At 39.9% G+C, this 16,669-nt stretch overlaps 1 protein-coding gene and 1 long non-coding RNA gene across 4 annotated transcripts in view; one reads left to right on the plus strand and one right to left on the minus strand.

Moving 5' to 3' along the window:
* Positions 1-16,669, minus strand: part of LOC119722877 (excitatory amino acid transporter 2-like) — a 75,224-nt gene that overhangs the window by 41,678 nt on the left and 16,877 nt on the right. For 2 of the 3 annotated variants that reach the window (XM_038193274.1, XM_038193273.1), the window contains exon 2: positions 14,744-14,829. The gene's annotated coding sequence lies outside the window, so the exon portion shown is untranslated. Of the gene's footprint in view, positions 1-14,743; positions 14,830-15,103; positions 15,288-16,669 lie in introns of those variants that run through there. The other variant, XM_038193275.1, reaches the window with a different exon arrangement.
* LOC119722880 lies at positions 9,485-11,749 on the plus strand. The gene is made up of 2 exons (XR_005270488.1): positions 9,485-9,658; positions 10,406-11,749. It is a non-coding gene; the product is annotated as an uncharacterized LOC119722880 (long non-coding RNA).

Here is a 16,669-nt window from a genome sequence, read left to right on the forward strand (position 1 = left end):
GAGGTACTCATATTTTTTTTCTACTAATTCCAATGCCTAGTTTTGTAATATGTTTTGGATTCAGGCCAAAAAGTGTAATTTTACTGAATCATGTTCAAATTTGGGGGATTCATCAAAACGATTTCAAAAATGCCCACAGAATTTCCTTGTCAAAATGTCCTGCTATGGGAGTTACAGCTAAGCTTTCAGAAACAAGAGAAGTGCCTCAAGCATAATGGGTGGGGCACAAGTAAAAAGTATCTGTTTTCTAAGCTTGTTACTGATGGGGAGTGAGGTTTCAGGATATCACAGTGTGGTGCCAGGAACAAGCTGGCAGTCCCACAGCAGGGGACCTTAACGGATGGGAAACCAGACAAAACATGAATTGATTGAATTATTGGGTTCAGGAAATAAGGATGTGTGCATGGTTTGTGTACATGGACCCATGTTAAAATGATGTTCTGTTCACAAGCACATGAGTTTCCCTCAAACAGCTGTAAAAATGGAAAAGGCTACATAATTATATCTTAGAGCTAGGAACATAAATATGCATTTCTTGGTCCCTGGGAAGAGTACATTCAACGTTATGCTCTCGAGAATGATTAAAAGGGTCATGAATCCAGATCTGTCAAGTTTAGTCGTTGTCTGTCATCCTCCAGTTAAACACTTCCGCAACACTCTAGTTACCACAGATGGTCAAAACTCCCACGCAGTCTCAATCATTGCGTGACCTCCGACAATCAATGAATGCAGACAGTTTTCCTACCCTTCGTCCTGATTCAATCTTTAGTTGGGAGCAGGTCCATCGCCAGCCCTGAGCGTGGGGGGGGGGGCCAAAGTACCAACTAGAGGTCCCACTATCATAAAAATACAAAAATACACATGTATGGCTTTTGCCGTGGGGGGTGGGGGCCAATTGGTCGCCAAGGGGGGCCCGGCCCCACCAGGTCCCCCCCCCCCCCCCCCCTTTGCGACAGGCCTGGTTGGGAGGCTGATCTTGGTGAATCTGCTAAGAAAGAGTGAATGGGGTGGCATTTTATATGTTGTCGCGAGCCAAAGTAAGGCTGGGTCTGGATCGCTTGGCTAGTGGCTACGGCTGACAATAACACATCAAAATGGAAAAGACTGAATCCACTCACTATGTAGTCACAGGTACTATTGCCAGCTAGCCGTAGCCAAGTAATTCTTTTGTAGTCATAAGGGCTTTTCACACTTGACAAATTTCGGGGTTGACGCAGGGTTGAAAACATGGTACGTTTCAAACTTGAACAATTTCAACCCTGCGCCAACACAATGCCAACCCTGAAATTGATTTCCCCTGGGTTGAACTCAACGCTCCAGTTGAGATTTTCAACCCAGGTTGAAGCTCTTGCTAGGGTTCAAACAGTTGTAACCGAGCGAAATAATAAGCCTGGTTTGCACAAAACATGTGTGAAACGATGCGGGCTTGAACGCGGGGTTGAAAAATAAAAAAAGTCAACCCGGGATGGCACTGGGTTCAACCGGGGTTGAGTTCAGCCCCGGTTGAGAGCCTCTATTGTGAAAAGGCTTATGGTTTATCCTGGATCCTGGAACCAAAGCCACAGGACTCCACAGAAGAATTAATTCTTCACTTTAAGTTTTTCTTGGATGAGTTGAGCTGAGAACCAGTTATAGGCAAAGTAAATTTCAGTAAAGTAATATTTTCGCTCAGCATAAATTATATTTGCTTAGCATATATATATAGCAGCCGATGAGATCAACTCTCGGGCCCAAAAAGCGGAACAGAGGAATAAACTATTTCAGATTTTGAGGTAAACACTTTTGAGCCAATGTCTGGAAGAAAAACAGACAAGCAGAGATTGAGAATTTATAATTATAAGAATAATTTGGCATTCACGTCAAAGAAGCAACAGAAGTAATTTTGAAACTTTGCAAGGATACATACATGTGCTAAAATTATAACAACTGTATGTTAACAGCAGATATTAAACCAGAAATATTGGGGTCATTTATGATCTATTACGAAAACAGTTTCAAGCTCTTCAGGAATTTTATGACCTATTACGAAAACAGTTTCAAACTCTTCAAGAATTTTAAGTGATTTTGAGACATCCAACAGCCTCCAAAACACAAGCAGTGAAGCATGAGATATTTTTATCCAGCAAAAACCAGCTGCAACCAAAACAAAGTGGGCGATAATAATAAGGGATTATCTAGAAACGACCCGTGATAAAATACAGAGGACAAAACAAACTGCATCATCTCGAACCCCACCCCCTTGTGACTCTCCTTACGATATCTCCCGTCCCTATCGTTTCCTTTCCGTCCTGTTTACATGCTTTTGTGCAAACTTCCGTGATAATCCTGGAGTATTTTCTCTCTCCTCGCTAATGGACTAATCATCTTGGCTGCCTCTTAGCCTGATGAATGACAGAGGTCCTCTGAGATACACCATATAAGTCAAGGAACTTTTGCTGACTGGAGATGGCATGTTAATTAGTATACAGTACCGCCTAAATGGCAATCATCGCAATGTAATACTGACTTAATGAAATTCCCCTGGTGCTTATTTTGGACAAATTATAGCTATGGTTTGGATAAGTAGTTACAAATCCAGTATTCTAATCTTGACTGATTGAGCTCAACTCAACTCAAAAACTGATCACTTTTTCAATGACTTGTTCCTCTAGGTTTCTTCAGGCTAAACCAGCTACGGTACGTACCTGCAATTTTGAGGTACCCCCTGTGCTCCTGCCAGAAAGAATTAGATAAAATTTCCTTGTGATTTGTCACTAATGTCCTTTTCTGCAACCTTGATCCACCATTAGTCTCATGCCTCCCTCAAGTATTCTAACAAAAGATGCTTGGCAAACATTCAGGTTTAAAATTGGATGGCTTTAATCCAAACATGTATGTTTGACACTATGACATCCAATCCCAGCTTGTGGCAATGAACATTAATTCAGGAATCTTGCATGACTGGGTAATAAAAACCACTCCCTGCTGGGTCATGAAAACATTCATGTACTTTTTGGTTTTTGCATCTCCGTGGTAGCACAACAGGTATGCTACGGAGACTAATACAAAGTGACATGCGCGTAATGACACAAAGACTTGGAGAGATATATCCCAGGAAAAACAATTTCTGTTCTCCTAAATCCAACCTAAGAATCAAAGGATGAAGACAACTAAGGCACTCTTCAAAAAAACAAGATCCTCGTTAAGTTAATATCTTGTGAGGAGTTGCAAATTTGAAACGGAAGACAGTTAAACCTGTGAATCACCACCTTCCTTTGCTGCTGTGCTGGATTAATAACTAGTTCTACCTTGGACGAAATCAAAAAGAGGTGGAGATTTCTCAGGATGTGCCAATCCTCAATTTTACACGTAGAGTCGAGTTACAAGAACTTGTAACAAAATCTGCTAAACACCACCTGCTACCTATATTTAGAATGGACCCAAAACTGCCAAAGTTATATTGTTTGAAATTGAAAATGTTGTTAGAAAAAGTTTTTAACTTGTTCTTGTCAATAACTTCTTTTTTTTCACAGCCAATACACTGCCTTTTTTGCCTCATTACAATTCTTTCAAACAATTTCAACTAGTTGTGTAGGCCATTGTAAATTCCACAAAGCGATCCATTTTTTTTTTCAATTCATTTTGTTTTACCTGAAATGTTATGAGGAATTTCTGATTCAGGATTTCCACTTTAGGGCTCACAAGCAAGAAATTGCACATCCGATTCACCAATCCATTTGCTTTAAGAGATCTACCCCAATACTTCATACTACAGTGTGCATCCCCCAACACACAGCTTTAATAAGATAGGACGCAGGATGAACATTAATGTGTTGTAGATGGAGATGTAATTCATACGGTGACAAGGGCGGCTAGGTGACTTGGAAACGGAATGAAATTTGGATTCCTGTGGCGTTTCCGCTATTCTCATTTCCCCATTACTTTCTCTAGTAGTAGTAGCTGCGATGAGCATCAAAGAAACTGCTCATGCTTATCTACGCTGACTGTTGGCTATACTTATATCGGTTAAATATCAATAATCTGGAATTCTTACTTCTCTAGAGATAGCTTGTGATGAACATCAAAGAAACTCATCAATGCTGATTGGCGGCAAATGTATCAATTAAATATCAAATAACTCTCACTCTCTCTAGCTCACGATAAACATCAAAGATACTCCTCATGCACATCAATGGTGACTGTCAGCAATCTTTATACATTGTATCGATTAAATATCAATAATCTGGAACTGAGCTGAGCATGGGCAAGACTGTGGGCAATTCCCGAAACCAAGGCTTGGTCTGATCAGCTTTGGCTTCAGACTTCAATTTCATTGGGTTCATAAATGGTTCAAACAAAAAAGGAGCCTAAATTATTCCGGAGCCAAACCTGAAGTTGAAAATGAGGTTTTTGAAAACGCCACATACAGTTAAGCATCAAATAACAATTACATGTACAAGATTTTTAAGAAGCCTTAAGGCTGAAATGCCAGGCTCTATGCCCAAGTAAAATTGTATTTTAAGATTTTTATCTTCGCACTATAAAATTTAAATTTAGCCTCTATGCTAATTATTCACAATATGGAAATATCTGTGACAGACACAGAAATGTAAACTCTATTCATAATTACAGACAAATTCCATCAACATCTTGCCCAGTCCTGGCGACAACGGAACTGCCACAATTCCAGCCAGATAATCTACCTCTTATACCTCCCCCCCCCCCCCCCAGCTTTTATTTATGCCATCATAACTATCAGCGTTCCAATCTGTGTACACCCTCAGGGGAATAATAAATACATTAACACCCAATTCATTACAGGGGTGCTCTAATGCATGAAATGCATATATCCTATTTAATACAACAGGGTTGTTAATTACTACGGCTGTGACATACTTGGGCAGGACAGGGGAGAAGCCACTATTGGCTGGCTTTGGAAAGCCACATTTAATTGCACTGTCCTTCTGCATACACATACTGGGCAAAATTTGTATTGCTATGGTTGGTATGTAATTCTGTGCATACGATCACCATTGTACTACATGTACATGTAGCATGAAAAACAACAAAAAATTGTACTAACCCTCTAAGCAGAGAATACTATAGGAGGTACAAATGTATGCATGGCACAAACCAAAATTAATTGCTAAGCCAGAAATAAGCTTACCCCAAGCACAAATTCTGCTTAATTGTTTGTCAAGAGAGGTAAGCAGGTCCGTGCGATCTGGGCCTATATTTTATAGCGCTAATAAGCACACAGTTTTCTGCTCACAGATTGTGTGTCTATTTTATGGAGACCGTAAGCAGTACGCACACCAAGACACACTAATACCGCAGAGAAAAAAAGTTACTTAAATTGGTGACGTAAAATATAAATCCCCATGCACTTGCAACTGTTAAGCACATCCACGCCGTGAAATAGTGCTTAAAGCACCGCGGACACCTTTTACGATTTTACGGGTTCGCCAGATCACCCGGCCATCACTGGTAAGGGAATTTCACCGTTGCGGTTAGACTGTATATAACGTTACCAGCACACATGCCTGATTTCGTTCTATAATTGGTCACATGATGACTAGTCACATGATGACAAAATGGCAGCTGTCAATTTTGAATCGTGTGACTTCCTTCGTGAATCTGATTGGTTAACATAAATATTGCGTTTGGTGAAATCCGAGTGCTGCCCGCACACCTTTCCGGTGACATCCGATCTGGTGAAATCGGATGCGAAAAAATCAAACATGTTTGATTTTATCCGGTCCAAATTTTCAGAGCACGTCACCTCTGTTCGATGATCCAGTGAACCAGTAAAATCAGAAAGGTGTGCGCTCGGCTTTAAGGTTAGCACAATTTTCTGCTAAAGTAAGCACAACTTTTCTGCTTACTGTAAAGCGGGGCTATGAAATTGGGTCCATGTTTAAGAATGACAATACTCTCAGGTGATGAGCAGCCAAGATATAATTTCTACAAGCAAAATCACAAGTCACCACAGCTAATGCACTGTTTGAGTTACAGGACCTTTAAGAAAACTTGCATGACAGAAATCAATAGTAACTGTCAACGTTTTCACCCACGCAAGGACCATTTGTCAATACGTCTAACAGAGTGACAACGGCAGCGGAACGTTTCTGAGTGGGAGAGCACGTCTCTGATGCGGGGATCTAAAACGGGACAAAGACATGATTTTCAGTAAGTCAGAGATGGGGGAAGGGGCAACGGAGTTCCTGGCAATACCCCCTTATCCCCTCTCCCAAATGCCCCCTCCCCCCCCCCCCCCCCCTTCAAGTTTAATTTTCAAAATTTGCCTACCATTGGGACACTGGATGTTCCAGACACTTGCACAATTACACTTTTAAATGTAAATATACTGACTTTCTTTAGTCGTTTATAAATTCCAATTAATGATTTTACTAACAGTGTTTGACTCATTCATGGTTCCGTTTATATTGTTCCATCAACTGTCCATGTCTCAGAATACGAGTTTCAGAAAAAAAATGGCAAATGTGCATTCTTCATCTGATTTATTCAATCTTTTATCAGGAATACTTTTATTGCCTTTTGAACAAAAACAAGCTTCTTGAAAGAGAAAATGGTTGATGAATTAGGCAGATGCATGTTAAAATGAAAGAGTCACACAACAATAGGAAAGAAAGACTTCTATTTCAAGGACAGAAAGGATAAAAGCAGACACTTTTTCAATGAGATAAAAATCAAAGGAGGAATTTCATGGTTCAAGTGCTGCAGGGTAGTTTACGATAATTACACAAATGGTGCTCAATCCATGCTTGGTTCGTGTCACCATCACATTTTGAACGATTGCCAAAATAAAAAAGCAAATGTATGCATGACTGAAAATGACATCTACATTAAACATTTTTATCATCTTAAAAACTCTTACTCAGTTCATGTACATTTTGGGGAATAAATTCTAAATTTGTTACAACTTGTTATTTTTATTGAACTTTGTTCTGAAAATTTAAAGCGACTGTCATGGTTTACATAGGATTTTCAAACAAATGCTGGGATGGCCTTTGGTGGAAATTGATAACCTCAACTTAGGATGGATAACATAACATTATAATGCAGTATAAAGCTAATCCTTTTCTAATAAGTTCTTGATTCACAGAGTGAGTGACTTGTTTCACTGATTTCTGTCCATCTTCATTTACTAAGGAAAAACTGTACCACAGATATTACAAGTCCTTTTTCATTTCTGATCTGATGGTACCATAAAGATCCACGGACCCTCTCTCCCACTCATACTTCAATGCCACCGAAGCCCAACAGAACAACAATTATTTACTAAACACAACACAAGAACCACAGGTTTCCTTACTTCCTGTAATTTGTTCTGTTTAAGGGATGCTCATCCTTAAAGACTGAGCCAAGAGGTTTAACTGATACCCCGAGGATAGACCATTTCTGACAACATTTGATGAGACTTTTCAAATTGTCAGGCATGTCAGCAGTATGTGTTCAAATTGTCCAGGTATGTGTCTCACGAGAGTGCCCGCAGCAGCAAGTTATCTTTAATAACAAAGTAGAACACTGCAACATACAGGGTGGTGCAAAAAGGAAACCCAATTTTGACAGCGATTTCCACCTACTTGTTGAGCATATTTCACAAATTATTGGTTTTAAAATATTGATCTTATAAACATAAGTGACGAAAATGATAAAAATTTCATGTGCCACTTCTCCATGTTTCAAAGCAGGATTAGCTGCATAGAGGCTTTCATCAGAGGCTGCCATTTTGGGTTACTGCTTTGGCCCCGATCTAAGCGTATGCGTAAGCGTATGCGTAAACGTATGCGTAAGCGTACATGCGTAAGCGTATGCGTAAGCGTATGCTTTGGCCGTATGCGTAAGCGTATGCTTTGGCCGTATGCGTAAGCGTAAGCGTAAGCGTAAGCGTATGCGTAAGCGTAAGCGTAAGCGTATGCGTAAGCGTAGACAATGCCAAACAACAGAACGGTCAAACCGGTTAACGGATAGCTAATCGTAATGCGTACATACATCTGTTTGGATGCGAAACCAGTATTCAACTGGACCAGCTTTTGATAACCAAGTTATTCAGTGATGCCCAACGGTTCAAGTACCAGGGCCAAGTTATTAGTGGGATCAGTCTCAAATGTCACACCACAGATGTTATTAAAATCTGACACATTTGAATGCAAAATCCAGATGAGAAGACAGGCCCTGGCAGTTGGACAACAACAAGCATATCACGCTACTCAGGTTGATGGCTGAGAAAAGTTTTGGATCACAGGATATCTCGTATTCTCTGTCGCTGTTATTGCAGGAAAGTACAAAATGCTATTTGGCAGTAACTACCACAGTACTGTAATACTATGAGCATCATGAATTTACACGTAGAGTTTTGTTCTTTGTGAATTTCAAAATTTGTTATTTTTTGTTAGAGGAATTGAGCACTTATAACTTGGATGGGATCAAACCTAACAACTTTTTCTTGGTCAACCAGAGTTAAAAACCATATTTAGTGACTAGCCAAAAACGATTTCTTTATGTTCTTGTTCTATGAAAACTTTTGGGTAGAATTTGCCAAATGTTCTGGGTGCATGCCTTGTATTGGAAATACCCTTGTATTTCATTTGATTTACATGTAGGCCCTAAGTTGATAAAAGAGCGCTGTACATGTAGATGTAATTTTCACTTCAAAAATGTATTGTACTACATTTACTTGTTCTTCTGTTTAGGGCCTCCAAGACAAAAATCAACCCAAAATGTGGTGATGATTCAAACCTACATGCATTTTTGTATTTTGTGCATTCCTTTGTATACATTTACATTGAAAGCAATTCGCTATTGGGATGTTGATAAAGATACCAACATAATTGACATACCCACAGATTCATCACACAGCGCACAAGTTGCCACCTTCTGTACCCTGAGGTCTATTTCCACTGCATCGTTCCTGGTAACTGCGTGTCAAATCTCTCCCTCAGATACAACAGATAAAGAATCTTGAGTTATCGATATCGCCGACTACCTGACAGGCCGACTGTTTAGAGGCGACTTTCGTTTAAAGCAGGTCAGACACAGAATGAAGTGATACCTCGTTTATTGCACGTCAGAAGTGGTTTTTGTTTCAGCTCATCTCTCCTGCCACGCTCTATGCATCATCAGCTACATATGAGACGGGCAAAATGCTAATGTAATAAACATGAATATGTTACACACATTTTACACTGCAATGCTGATATGAGCACTCTATCGTGGCTATCAATGTCATTTGTGCACAGAGCATGCAATGTTATCTAATGTTTATAAAGTCAATAAAAGAGGTTAAAGCTGAGATGCAGATAAGTTCAACTGATCACCATGTAGGTTTCTTAGACTCGGGTCTCCATAGCTGATGCACACAATAGCCAAAGAGAACAAGACTGATCCTTGTCTGATAGCAGGCCTAATAGACCACACCTCTGAGCAGAAACTGCAAGGAAAACAACTTGGATCCCTTGCACTTCGCTCTCAAAATGTGGCTGCCAGTCAGCGCGCAGCGTGCTCGATAATGAGGCACACAGCGAAGTTTTATTTGCAGCGAGTTGTACGGTCTCGGACCTTCGAGAATTCACGAGGTTTCGCGAGCGTTCGGCAGTGCCCCTGGAAGATCGACGAGAAACCCGTTTTCGCGGCAGTGTTGGGCCAACATGGAGGGGTGAGTGAAAGAATGTTATTTTCGGCGTCGAATGATACCATTTTTTAGTGATTATATAGTTGTAAAGGTGATTAATTAGGCTTGCGAAATGAGGTATAAAAACCCTTTTTTACAACACTACCTGCACGTTTTGAGTGATCCTGACTACCTCGGGATATTGTTGGATAAAATTTGTCGATTCCTGGACTCTTGAAGAGTTATGCTTTCGAACCGTACTATTCCCATCTCTGCAGGTTTCGTGGGCGATTTATATTTTGATGCGAAATATACGCGAAAATTGCATGATTTTGGTCGGCAACGTCTGATTTGGATGACGTCACTCGTGTATGCAGTGTGTATTACTAACCGGCACTACGTATATGTTCGTACGTGGGTGCATCGCGACCGATGTCGACAATAGGTTCCTACCCGTTACTTTGCATGTCGCATCAAGTACAAAACAAATACATCCCATGTGCATCTAGGCTATGCATTAGGAAAGAATGTAGTATCCAGGCGCCACTTAATTCAGCGGTTGTGTACAAAGTCTATGAGTGTGAAGAATCAAGAAAATTAATTTTCTAAGTATTTCCTAACAAAAGTGGAAATAATTCTCACTTTAATCTCAGTCCCAGATTCATGTCTTTTTTAAAACATTTTTGCAATGACTAACCTAATTTAATATTAGGTCTTTCCCTGTAAATGTACATGTATATTGATTGATTATAATGTTTTTCTCCTTTCTCTTTTCTTTAATATACCCTCTAGGTCAAGTACGCAGAGTGATTTACCCATTTTCCCTGTCAAGATGGTTGGACACAACATCCGCACTGGAAGATGAACATGACCAATTTTAATGGAACTCTATTATTTTACCATGGATTGAACTTTCCCATTTTTGTGGTACAACCGGATTTTGCATGTTTAATTCAATGACGTGTGATCAACAACTCACAAACTGACGAATCAGGCGCCGGGGATTCTTACGCCATGTCGCATGGAATATTGCATGTATTGTTCGTTGATAAAAAAACCCGAGGAATAAGCACTTTCATGGTACATGTAATATGCGCCATCTTGTTCACATAGCAAGAAGAACAAGCATTGCTAGATGCGGACACATTTTGTAATGTACACATTTTGGAATGAACGCATGATGACTTGGAAGCACAAAAGGTTTTGTTTGATGACGTGTAGACTGCAACGCATGTAAATTTGCCCGGTAAGAAAAATGACGCATTACAGTGAAAAAAAATAATCAGTTCAATCAAATTTCTCTAAATATCAACTTCCAGTTTTATTTCACAAATTAATCAATGTCAGTAGCCTTTATGCTGTATATTGAAAACCGATAATACAATACAAACCTCTGCGAACGACTGTACACTGCACTCGAAGTACATATCGATGTTCTGAAAATACGCAGACTGCGTAACATTATGAACCACTGGCAACTTTGCTGATCGTCTGCGAAACAGTTTGCATCTGTCTGAGTTGTCGGCGACACTTCCAGATGAAATGTTTCCATATTATCTGTTCTGCAGTTTTGGTCCCTTTTTTTTGTTTCACTTTGCGTTTCTTACGTTGAGATGGAAACTAGCCTGAATAGAATTGATTGCTTGTTAGTTTGTAACCATTGCAATCTTAAATTTGTATTATTTGTTCTTATACGCCTGCATTCTTACCCTTGTAATTATTAAGAAATGCAATTTATTGTTATTGCCAAGGGCTGGAGCGGTTGAATAATCTTGCCTTAAAACAAATTGCTGACACGTGGAATTTTATAAGCTCATGGTCTTATACATGTCGCAAGAGTATAGTTACTGTACATGTACATTGTACATCAGTGTTCTCCAGAGCATTAAAAACCTCACACAATAAAGAAACTGTGCCTTAATTTTCATGTTCACTTTTTTTTTTAGATCTATATTTGTAAGTTATTCCATGTTGTGAGAAACTTTCATTTGTAAAGTTTTTTTTCTTGGAAACTGAAAGTGGTTCAAATATTAAAGTGTTTCAGTATACCTTAATGTTTAACTAAATGCAGCTGAAAGTATGTAATTGTGATTTCATGAATAAAGTGTTTCCCAGAATTTCAGTCAAGAAAAGAGACGACTTGATTCTTTATACATGTTTTGTATTTGTTTTCAGGTTCATGTCATGCATGTCCACTTTCCTACTTAAGATAAAGCCAAAAATATAGTTTATTTTGCGAATTTGTACTCCCCCCCCCCCCCAATAAATCCCCACAATGATTAAGAAATAGTTATTGCATTGCCAGCATAAACACTTAGTAGGACCCCCCCCCCCAAAAAAAAAAACCCGACGAAGTCTTATTTTTAATGCGGTTTACATGAAACATCGTTTTACTTCCCTGTTTCGAAAAGACACGCAACCAGTTTATTATAGTCGGGTGCCTTTACTCCGCGTTTACTTATTGTGATCCCGTGTACGTGTGGAGCAGGGCACGAAACCGCCACGCACGTTCTTTCAGAGCGGTGTTATTTTCGTGACCTGGGCACTCGGAATAGACATCCTTTTTGAGTGATCCTGACTACCTCGGATACTCAAGAGAACCAAAGTTATAAAATAAAGGTAGCTTAATAATGTCGCTTTTCATCAAATTGTCAAAACATTCTGCCCAACTTCGTTTAGTATAGAAAAAAGGACGATTTTCACCGACCGTAAATTCACCACAACAACGGTCATATTTCCTTCCCCATATTTCACAAAATAGTTGCTTAAAACTTAATTATTATCATTTAACAATTAAACTATACCCTTGTCAATCTCTATTTCAAATAAAATCCTACTTTTAAAGACACGTTAAGCGGAAAATGAATTTCGAAGATTGGATCTCCTATCTCATGAATATTCATATTTCCAGTGTGTTCGTGCATACGCTGCAAATAAACGAAAGCACTTTCGGGCATGCTGCGCGCTGACTGGCTGCAGATAATTCCAAGCCGGTGACAGACACATGGCCTGTGTGACCTGAAATCCAGGGTACATGTATTTGTACATATGTACATAAGTTGTGCTTGAAAACTGTGTATCTCTGTGATAATTTATTCTGAAACCAATTTTTTGGATCACCATGTGAATGACCCTTTTCGATGAAGGTGGACAGTTGGGTTCATATTGGCCAACAAGAGAAAGACGTCTTGTTGCCCAACAAAAGGCTACCGAGTCACCAGTCAGATTGTATAATGCAAAGCTGGAGTTCTGATAAAACTAGCTACATACAATGTATATTTGTTGACATCGAGCTTCCCTCCTAATCAAGAGTATCTCCTTGACTGCATGCAGAAAGAGGCTTTGTAGAGGGGTGTGGGCAACAATTAGAAAACCACACAGGTACCTACCCAGGAGGTATGATCCCCCGCTGGGTAAGGCAAGACAAGCACCTTGCCAAATGTCTTAATATCCCCCTGATATATAACTGTTGACAGTTAACTTCCAAGTAAGCCACTGACCCCCAACAACAGGCTAATCCTCGGAAGGTACGGCAAATCCATCTATTGTGGCTAAGCCTAATCCGCTGAAACCTTTTCAAGGCTCTTAGAAAAGACTCAGCAGGTATTGATAAACAATTTTACCAGGATCATGCCGAGATTTAGAGAGCCAGTGGAACATGAAATCCCATATTAGAGTTGTTTTTCAGGGTGCCGTGCCCCCGGTTTCCATTAGCTTTCATTGACTTCCGACTGCCGTACAACAGATCTGTCCCAGCAAAGCTAAGTACCGGTAAATCCCTGGATTTAAATGTTACAAAGCAGAAATGGTGACTTGCCGAGAACCTGTGTGGCCGAAGGTGTTTGTGGGACTAATGTGGGTGTTCTCTTGAAAATCCTAAAAACCCATAAATGCATGCCAGTCAGTTCACGATTGGCAATACCGTAAAAATTTCTGGTAACTTGGGTTCTAGAAGGTGACGGAAGATGCCTCTAAGAGGAAAAAGTCCCATATGGGAAAAACGTTTTTAGTTTTGTAATACTATCCATTTCTAGTAACAAGTTAGTCTCTTGAAGACAGACAGGAGCATCCTTTTCAAAACACCGACTTAGCCAGTTCTTTTCAAAACCACACAAACTCACAAAAGAGATTGGAGTACATGTTTCTACCGTAAATCCAATACCTAGCGACTCTCCACCATGCTAATTTCAAGACGTTCCTACGATCACCGACTTCATTTTTGGCATCAAACTGATCAGTGCATCTCTTAAAATATCACGAGCTTCCAAATGCTATTGTCATACCACAATATTTGACCAACTCACCCTACTGCCTCATCAGGCAGTATCCAGCAACCTAAATGAACGCCTTTATTGCAGATAAAATTTACAGAAAGCACACCAAACTGGGTCAGTTTTCAAATACCCAAAATCTCTGTGTTAGACAAGGGCCCAACAAGGAGAGTTTGGGACCACTTTCACACCAGCAAGAATCCAACACAGCTTTGACATGGGTCTGGCGCTCTACATGGCAAAAATCCAACCCTGGTCAGGACTAGGGTTAAGAGGCTCTACTTGGGTAGAAAATCCCAAATCTACAGCCTACCTGTGTTGGCACCAATGAACAAAGTATGACCGGTATGCCTTGCCGACCTATGTTTGATGGGACCCAGTTCCACTCACAGTGGACCTATGTTGATTTCAACAGGGGTAGGTGCGAGCTTGAAAAAGGCCTTATGAGAACGACTGATATGGGTATTTAGCCAACAGGATTTGACAGCTGCCTATGCCAGCTGCTGACCTTTTGGCTCTGTTGCTCTGACAATCCAAAGCCTTTGAAAATTCAATCTGCGGTTGAAAAAGGCACCCAAAGTTTATAAGTGTTATCTCAAAAATTCAAACCAAGCAAGCTCCAAACTGAGAAGTCTCCAAAGTACACCACGAGTAGGCCCCAGGGTACTGATTACAGTTCCTTCAAAGAACCCAATACTCAGGGCAATTTTCACGTTAAAAAAAAAAGACATCAAACTTAAATGCTTTATGCAATGAATGCAACAGAAAAGTAACAGTTAGGAAATTGCCAACAGTTAACAAGCTTTAGAGCTGAGAAAGTACAGCCCAACTGTTGAAGCGATCCCGATTACATGCTTACCTGTCTCCAAATGACGTTTAAGACAAGTCGACTCTCAGATCCTGGAGGTTCTACCCAAAGCTGCCAGCTGACACTCAGTGGGAACTCTAAAAAAACAAAAAAAAACAAGGAAACAGAAATGTTAACAATTTCAATCATTTGAAAATAATAAGTAGATGTATAAACTTAACTGGAAAAAAAAATCCTCATACATCATTTCTTCTTCATGCAGTCCTTTTTTTTTGTTAAGACATAGTATTCTTCAGTGAGGGACACAAAAGCAGTTATCTAGACTGCCCTAATATGTGGCCAGCGTGAAACTGAAGTCCACTAAACAGTTTCAGTTTGGTGGATCTACACCCGTTGGTAAAATAATTTCACCTGAAGTCTGGACTTCTCCTTCTAGCAGGGTGTTTCAACCAAGCTTCTGATAACACAAAGATTAGTTTACTAAGCACAGAAGTCTAAACTTCAGAAACTTCACAAATGTAAGCTACTCAATCGTGTATCCACTTTCTACTCTCTCCTGAACCCAGAAAAGTGGGTGGCTTATTTCCATGGACCAACAAATACAATTCTTCTCCAGGATTCCAGGAGCTGAGTCAAACACAAGGATGTATACGTCTGGACAATGCCAACCTACCACCATTGATGGCACCACACTGAATCGGTCTAGCATGATGATTCTAATCTTAAGCCAGTGACTTCACATTCCTTGACAGACATTGGCAACTGCACAACCGTTTGACGTCATCAGGCAAGATATGATTTTCCAACAGGGAGTGATCCTAGCGTGGAAGCCTCAAATGAGGGGATTAGTCCCAGCTTGGACTATAAAAAGAGGTCTCCAGTGTCTAATCAGTGTCAATGGCTTTTTCTACTGTTTTCTTTTGTCTGTCTTGTTTATCGGCGTGCTCTTTAGGCCCAAGTTAAACTCACGCCCAGATAGTGCTCCGTGCTTCTAAGAAGGATAGATGGCTTTTAGATTGAAAGTGATGAGCATACTGCATGCATGTATGAATAATAAAGTACATTGTTTTCAATAAGTGGGGGCTGTCTGTTGCAAGCCTTTCAAGACCTATTATAAATGTACATGTACCCTTTTGGTCTACTAGACACTCAATTTTTAGACTGAAGACATTTCCTGTATTTGTTCACACATGGACGCAAATTGTTTCCCTTGCTGGATGGGAAAGTGACACAGAAGCTTGAAAAGAATCCCATTTTCTTCCTCAGGCACATCAGGCGCATTCTTTACAGCTGTAAGATTACAGGAAGGAGACACAGAGACACAATGGGTGTGTATGCTAATTAGACAGACAAGGAAGGGGGGAGGCAGCATTTGAAGATGAGATAGGGAAAATGTTATATACAGTTCATTTGTCAATTTATGTAATTACCACAGTATTTGACAATAATCACCATTCTCAGACGGGGGAAAGTGAATTACTGGCACTGAAAAACTTTTCTGACGCTAAAAAAACACTCTTTACCACATCAATTTTTTGATCATCGTTGAGCATGAATATGCACAGTAAAACTCAAGTGTTTTCATAAGAGCATCTTCCAAATGCCAAATGCTTCTCACAGCAAGAAATCCAAGACACAAGATGACGGAGAAGGTTCCCATCCAGGCATTCAAGATGGAAGATGAATGAAGGTGTGAATGATACCAATGTCATGTTACTCCATCATCTAGGTCCGTGTACTTCTTGCTGCATGCCAACACCGAGATGATTTGTTTCGATAAATGCTAGCTGACTTCAGGTGCATTGTAATGTCTGACTTTTTGACATTGGGTTAAAGGTGTACATTCTGCAAGGATGATGGTTTGATTTGTCAGTAACAATTTGTGTTCATCAGGCTTGCAACTGGGAAGTAATCCCCAAAAAAGAAGAAAATTCAAGCTTGAAAGAATGTATACAGTGTTTTTCTTTGCTTTTTCTA

Source organism: Patiria miniata, unplaced genomic scaffold (assembly GCF_015706575.1).
Source record: "Patiria miniata isolate m_02_andy unplaced genomic scaffold, ASM1570657v1 HiC_scaffold_16, whole genome shotgun sequence".
NCBI classification, from domain to species: Eukaryota; Metazoa; Echinodermata; class Asteroidea; order Valvatida; family Asterinidae; genus Patiria; species Patiria miniata.